General features: G+C 44.8%; 1 pseudogene; it reads left to right on the plus strand.

The window, feature by feature from the left end:
* Nucleotides 1-3871: 3871 nt before the first annotated feature.
* LOC126215536 (5S ribosomal RNA) lies at nucleotides 3872-3988 on the plus strand (annotated as a pseudogene).
* The last annotated feature ends 3500 nt before the right edge of the window (nucleotides 3989-7488 follow it).

Consider the following 7488-nt stretch of genomic DNA (forward strand, 5'->3'; position numbering starts at 1 on the left):
CAGATTACGCTGATACAATAGCTCCCTACTTAGCAATCATATACAACCGCTCGCTCACCGATAGATCTATACCTACAGATTGGAAAATTGCACAGGTCGCACCAGTGTTTAAGAAGGGTAGTAGGAGTAATCCATCGAACTACAGACCTATATCATTGACGTCGGTTTGCAGTAGGGTTTTGGAGCATATACTGTATTCAAACATTATGAATCACCTCGAAGGGAACGATCTATTGATACGTAATCAGCATGGTTTCAGAAAACATCGATCTTGTGCAACGCAGCTAGCTCTTTATTCGCACGAAGTAATGGTCGCTATCGACAGGGGACCTCTAGTTGATTCCGTATTTCTAGATTTCCGGAAAGCTTTTGACACCGTTCCTCACAAGCGACTTCTAATCAAGCTGCGGGCCTATGGGGTATCGTCTCAGTTGTGTGACTGGATTCGTGATTTCCTGTCAGAAAGGTCGCAGTTCGTAGTAATAGACGGCAAACCATCAAGTAAAACTGAAGTGATGTGTTCCCCAGGGAAGCGTCCTGGGACCTCTGCTGTTCCTGATCTATGTAAATGACCTGGGTGACAATCTGAGCAGTTCTCTTAGGTTGTTCGCAGATGATGCTGTAATTTACCGTCTAGTAAGGTCATCCGAAAACCAGTATCAGTTGCAAAGCCGTTTAGAAAAGATTGCTGTGTGATGTGGCAGGTGGCAGTTGACACTAAATAACGAAAAGTGTGAGGTGATCCACATGAGTTCCAAAAGAAATCCGTTGGAATTCGATTACTCGATAAATAGTACAATTCTCACGGCTGTCAATTCAACTAAGTACCTGGGTGTAAAAATTACGAACAATTTCAGTTGGAAAGACCACATAGATAATATTGTGGGGAAGGCGAGCCAAAGGTTGCGTTTCATAGGGAGGACACTTAGAAGATGCAACATGTCTACTAAAGAGACAGCTTACACTACACTCGTTCGTCATCTGTTAGAATATTGCTGCGCGGTGTGGGATCCTTACCAGGTGGGATTGACGGAGGACATCGAAAGGGTGCAAAAAAGAGCAGCTAGTTTTGTATTATCACGTAATTGGGGAGAGAGTGTGGCAGATATTATACGCAAGTTGGGATGGAAGTCATTAAAGCAAAGACGTTTTTCGTCGCGCCAGTATCTATTTACGAAATTTCAGTCACCAACTTTCTCTTCCGAATGCGAAAATATTTTTTTGACCCCAACCTACATAGGTAGGAATGATCATCAAAATAAAATAAGGGAAATCAGAGCTCGAACAGAAAGGTTTAGGTATTCGTTTTTCCCGTGCGCTGTTCGGGAGTGGAATGGTAGGGAGATTGTGGTTCGATGAATCCTCTGCCAAGCACTTAAATGTGAATTGCAGAGTAATCATGTAGATGTAGATGTAGATGTAGAAGGTTCTCGCAGCTCCACACACACCCCCCCCCCCCCCCCAGCCCCCCGGCAGAGGTTCGAGTCCTGTCTTGTTGAAGTGATAGTTGACAAGGTTCTAGTTAGTACAAAAAAATGTTCAAATGTGTGTGAAATCTTATGGGCTTAACTGCTAAGGTCATCATTCCCTAAGCTTACACACTGCTTAACCTAAATTATTTTAAGGACAAACACACACCCATGCCCAAGGGAGGACTCGAACGTCCGCCGGGACCAGCAGCACAGTCCATCACTGCGGTTCAAGTTAGTACTGGTACAGTTCATAAAATTATCTGTAACAAGCTGAGGTACTGCGAAACATGTGCAAGATGGGTCCCAAAGGAGTTGACGCAGCTGCACAAGGAAACAAGGTTGAGAGTGTGCACAAAAGTTAAAGGAACGGCATGAAAGACAAGGTGACCAAATCCTCAACAAAATTTTAACTTATGATGAAACTTGGCTTTACTGTTATGAGCCATAATCAAAAAGACAGAACATGGAGTGCAAGCACACCAACTCACTTGGCAAGAAAATATTCAAAACCCAAGCATCAGCAGGAAAAGTCACATTGACGGTGTTTTGGGATGCTGAAGGTCCAGTTTTTTACGATTATCTCGAAGAGCAGCGCAGAGTGGACTACTCAGATTTGCTTTTCAACAAGATGAAGCCAATCATGAGACAGAGATGTGAATCTCGGACGAGAGGTGTGATTCTCCAGCAAGACAACGTACGCCAACAGATTGCTCAACTAACCCGTGAAACCACCGACAAAATGGGCTGGAAAGTACTGCCTCATCCCCCTTACAGTTCTGATTTAGCACCTAGTGATTTCCATTTGTTTGGTGCAGTAAAGGAGGCATTATGTGGGAAGAAGTTCAAGCACAACTAGGACGTGGAAAATGTGGGGAATTGGTTGAAACATCAAGATAAAGAGTTGTTTGCAGCCGGAATAAAAAAGCTGGTAGCCCATTGGAGCAAGTGCATAAATGTTCAAGGGGATTATGTTGAAAAGTAGGAATAGTTTTGTAAAAATAAACGCTTTTTTCTCCAGACCAATTTCATACTTTAATTATTGAATCACCCTCGTACATATTTTCGAGTTAACAGGAAGTGATGAAATCAATAAGACGGATACCCCCGTGCGGTCTAGGGAGCCTTGTCACGGTTCGCGCGGCTCTCCCCCGTCGAAGGTTCTGGGATAGGTGTGTGTTGTCCTTAGCGTAAGTTAGTTTAAGTTAGATTAAGTAGTGTGTAAGCTTAGGGCCCAATGACCTCAGCAGTTTGGTCCCATAGGAACTTACCACACAGTTTCCAGATTTTCACCACCTCACTCTTTCCAGTCACGACTGTGGGGTAAGTGTACCTTACCCTCACCGTATTACCAGACAGTACGCGCTATAGGACTAAGTTTTAAAATCTCCACAAAATCTATAGCTATTGTTTTGGTTGGCAGGAGAGCCAACACCGTGTTACTAGAGGAGGCCGAAAGGCACGCGTTTTAGCTCACGCAGGCTGGCGTGAGGTCTGGAACAGGACAAGGAAATTAGAATTTAGAAAAAACGACGTAGCTGGTGGAATACTTAACTTTAATCCATTAATGGTGAACGTCGGCCTGGACGGTACATGATTCACAATATCAATAGTAACTGATAATGGCGCCTTGCTAGGTCGTAGCAAATGACGTAGCTGAAGGCTATGCTAAGCTATCGTCTCGGCAAATGAGAGCGTATTTTGTCAGTGAACCATCGCTAGCAAAATCGATTGTACTACTGGGGCGAGTGCTAGGAAGTCTCTCTAGACCTGCCGTTTGGCGGCGCTCGGTCTGCAATCACTGATAGTGGCGACACGCGGGTCCGACGTATACTAACGGACCGCGGCCGATTTAAAGGCTACCACCTAGCAAGTGTGGTGTCTGGCGGTGACACCACAGTTATAGTTCAAAAAGGCTCTCTGCAGTGTCGTATGATTGTTAGCCACCCATGCTGTAGGCCGCAGTGAATGTACCAAAATGAAACTGACTGAAATACAAGTTATTAACTTATTGAATATACATTTTTACTTACAAATTTTCACATAATGGAATGGTGGGAGAGTCCACTTGAACGGAAGTAACCCAGGCAAGCAAACAATCAAACAATCATACGGCACCGGGGAGAGACTTTTTGAACATCCCGTACTTTACATTCAGCCCATTCTGACGCATAAAACTTCCTCGTCGATTTCCATTAACACTGTCTCTAACAGCCTAGTAAATCTCAGTCTACATGTAAATCTACACCTATGAATCTACTTTATGGTCTGTGGTGGAGGGTATTTTATGTACCACTGTCACTTTCTCCCTTGCCTCTTTGAGTCGTGTATACTTCGCCAGAAAAAAGACTGCCACTAAACCACTGTGTGGGCGCTAATCCCTCTGACTTTATCTTCATGTTGGCAACGGCCTTGCCACAGTGGATACCCCGGTTCCCATGAGATCACCGAAGTTAAGCGCTGTCGGGCGTGGCCGGCACTTGGATGGGTGACCATCCAGCCGCCATGCGCTGTTGCCATTTTTCGGGGTGCACTCAGCCTTGTGATGCCAATTGAGGAGCTACTCGACCGAATAGTAGCGGCTCCGGTCAAAGAAAACCATCATAACGACCGGGAGAGCGGTGTGCTGACCACACGCCCCTCCTTTCTGCATCCTCATCTGAGGACGACACGGCGGTCGGATGGTCCCGATGGGCCATTTGTGGCCTGAAGACGGAGTGCTTTTTTTTTTATCTTGATGTTCATTTCACGAGGGGGGAAGTGGGGGGAAGTACTATATTGGTTGACTCTTCCAGGAACGTACGCTTTCGGAACTCTAACAGTAAACCACACCCTGATGTGGAACTCCTCTCTCACAGTGCCCCCCTCTGGACGTGGTTGATCATTGCCATGAAGCCCCCGTGCTTAGTTTTTTGTGGTAAGTTTCTGTGGAACCAAAGTCCTGTGGTCATCGGTCTCTAGGCTTACACTCTACTTAATCCAACTTAAACTAACTTACGCTAAGAACAACACTCACAGCCTTGCCGGAGGGAAGACTTGAAGCTCCGACGGGGGGACCCACGCAAACCGTGGCAAGGCATTTCGGATCACGCAGCTACCACGTGCGACTCTGCGCTTAGTATTTCAGCCTGTAATGAAGACTGCTGGTTTTCTTAGAATCTTATGTATGTCTTATAGCAATCGCAACTGATTCGGGCCGGTCGATGTGGCCGAGCGGTTCTAGGCGCTTCAGTCCGGAACCGCGCTGTTTCTACGGTCGCAGGTTCGAATCCTGCCTCAGTTATGGATGTGTGTGATATATTTAGGTTAGTTAGGTTTATGTAGTTCTGATTACAGGGGACTGATGACCTCAGATGTTAAGTCCTATAGTGCTTAGAGCCCTCTGAACCATTTGAACTGATTCGGACCAAAGATTGACAAGTGATATTCAAGTCCTGGTCCGAATCGGGTTTTTTAGCGTACCTCTACATCTATATCTACATCCATACTCCGCAAGCCACCTGACGGTGTGTGGCGGAGGGTACTTTGAGTACCTCTATCGGTTCTCCCTTCTATTCCAGTCTCGTATTGTTCGTGGAAAGAAAGATTGTCGGTATGCTTCAGTGTGGGCTCTAATCTCTCTGATTTTATCCTCATGGTCTCTTCGCGAGATATACGTAGGAGGGAGTAATATACTGCTTGACTCTTCGGTGAAGGTATGTTCTCGAAACTTTAACAAAAGCCCGTACCGAGCTACTGAGCGTCTCTCCTGCAGAGTCTTCCACTGGAGTTTATCTATCATCTCCGTAACGCTTTCGCGATTACTAAATGATCCTGTAACGAAGCGCGCTGCTCTCCGTTGGATCTTCTCTATCTCTTCTATCAACCCTATCTGGCACGGATCCCACACTGCTGAGCAGTATTCGAGCAGTGGGCGAACAAGCGTACTGCAACCTACTTCCTTTGTTTTCGGACTGAATTTCCTTAGGATTCTTCCAATGAATCTCAGTCTGGCATCTGCTTTGCCGACGATCAACTTTATATGATCATTCCATTTTAAATCACTCCTAATGCGTACTCCCAGATAATTTATGGAATTAACTGCTTCCAGTTGCTGACCTGCTATATTGTAGCTAAATGATAAGGGATCTATCTTTCTATGTATTCGCAGCACATTACACTTGTCTACATTGACATTCAATTTCCATTCCCTGCACCATGCGTCAATTCGCTGCAGTTCCTCCTGCATTTCAGTACAATTTTCCATTGTTACAACCTCTCGATACACCACAGCATCATCTGCAAAAAGCCTCAGTGAACTTCCGATGTCATCCACAAGGTCATTTATGTATATTGTGAATAGCAACTGTCCTATGACACTCCCCTGCGGCACACCTGAAATCACTCTTACTTCGGAAGACTTCTCTCCATTGAGAATGACATGTTGCGTTCTGTTATCTAGGAACTCTTCAATCCAATCACACAATTGGTCTGATAGTCCATATGCCCTTACTTTGTTCATTAAACGACTGTGGTGAACTGTATCGAACGCCTTGCGGAAGTCAAGAAACACGGCATCTACCTGTGAACCCGTGTCTATGGCCCTCTGAGTATCGTGGACGAATAGCGCAAGCTGGGTTTCACACGACCGTCTTTTTCGAAACCCATACTGATTCCTACAGAGTAGATTTCTAGTCTCCAGAAAAGTCATTATACTCGAATGTAGATGGGCTACACTTCCTGAGGAATTTTTCCAATGGATCTATGTGGCCGGCCGGTGTGGTCGTGCGGTTCTAGGCGCTTCAGTCTGGAACCGCGCGACCGCTACGGTCGCAATTCCGAATCCTGCTTCGGGCATTGATGTGCGTGATGTCCTTAGGTTAGTTAAGTTTAAGTAGTTCTAAGTTCTAGGTGACAGATGACCACAGATGTTAAGTCCCATAGTGCCTAGAGCAATTTGAACAATGTTTTTGATCTCTGTATGACATCCGCCTTCCCTGCGACTGTTTTTGTGTAATTGTTGCACTTTATGTCAGTCTGTACACACACTGCTGTTTGTGTGACGACTTGGCAATCTCTGTGTTTGCGCAGTAACAGAGATGGTGATAGTGTACTATGTATGCATCTGATGTGTTCATAGGACTGTGCAGTATGGTGTTACACGGTCTCCACTGATTTCAGCTGCACGCAATATCAGTGCAACGAAATCTGTTCAGGTAGGTCTCAGCAGGAAATTCCGGTACACGTTAAATTGTGATTGTAGACCTGTACAGGTAACACTGTGCTGAGAATATTGTACAGGTACAATGCCTAGGTTTACGTGTGGAGAGCACTAGGATGCCTTCCAAGTTAGCTCTTGTTGTTTGTGAGAAGACTTCGCAATCAGTGAATGTGAACCATAGTTGAAATGAAGACAGAATATTGTATATGTATCTCATCTGGTAAAGCAATATGTTTTACATGGTCATAAATGATGTCAGGTGTTCTTCAGTCACTCACAAATTCCTTCAAGTAAACATGTGTAGATAAATTTCTGCATGTGAGACTTGTACAGGTAATGATATGCAGGTAGTACTGTAAACAGAAAAGTGTATAGGCGTATCTGCTACATTTACCATACTATATTAGGGGAGACGCTAAAAGTAGTGAAGGGGTTTTCCTACATGGGGACCAAAATAACTGATGATGGTCGAAGTAGAGGGGATATAAAATGTAGACTAGCAGCGGCAAGAAAAGCATTTCTGAAGAGAAGAAATTTGTTAACATCGAGTATAGATTTAAGTGTCAGGAAGTCGTTTCTGAAAGTATTTGTATGGAGTGTAGCCATGGAAGTGAAACGTGGACGATAAATAGTTTGGAAAAGAAGAGAATAGAAGCTTTCGAAATGTGGTGCTACAGAAGAATGCTGAAGATTCGATGGGTAGAGCACATAACTAATGAGGAGGTATTGGATAGAATTGGGGAGAAGAGAAATTTGTAGCACAACTTGACTAGAAGAAGGGATCGGTTGGTAGGACATGGTCTGAGGCATCAAGGGATC

This window comes from Schistocerca nitens, chromosome 12, assembly GCF_023898315.1.
Source record: "Schistocerca nitens isolate TAMUIC-IGC-003100 chromosome 12, iqSchNite1.1, whole genome shotgun sequence".
Taxonomy (NCBI): Eukaryota; Metazoa; Arthropoda; class Insecta; order Orthoptera; family Acrididae; genus Schistocerca; species Schistocerca nitens.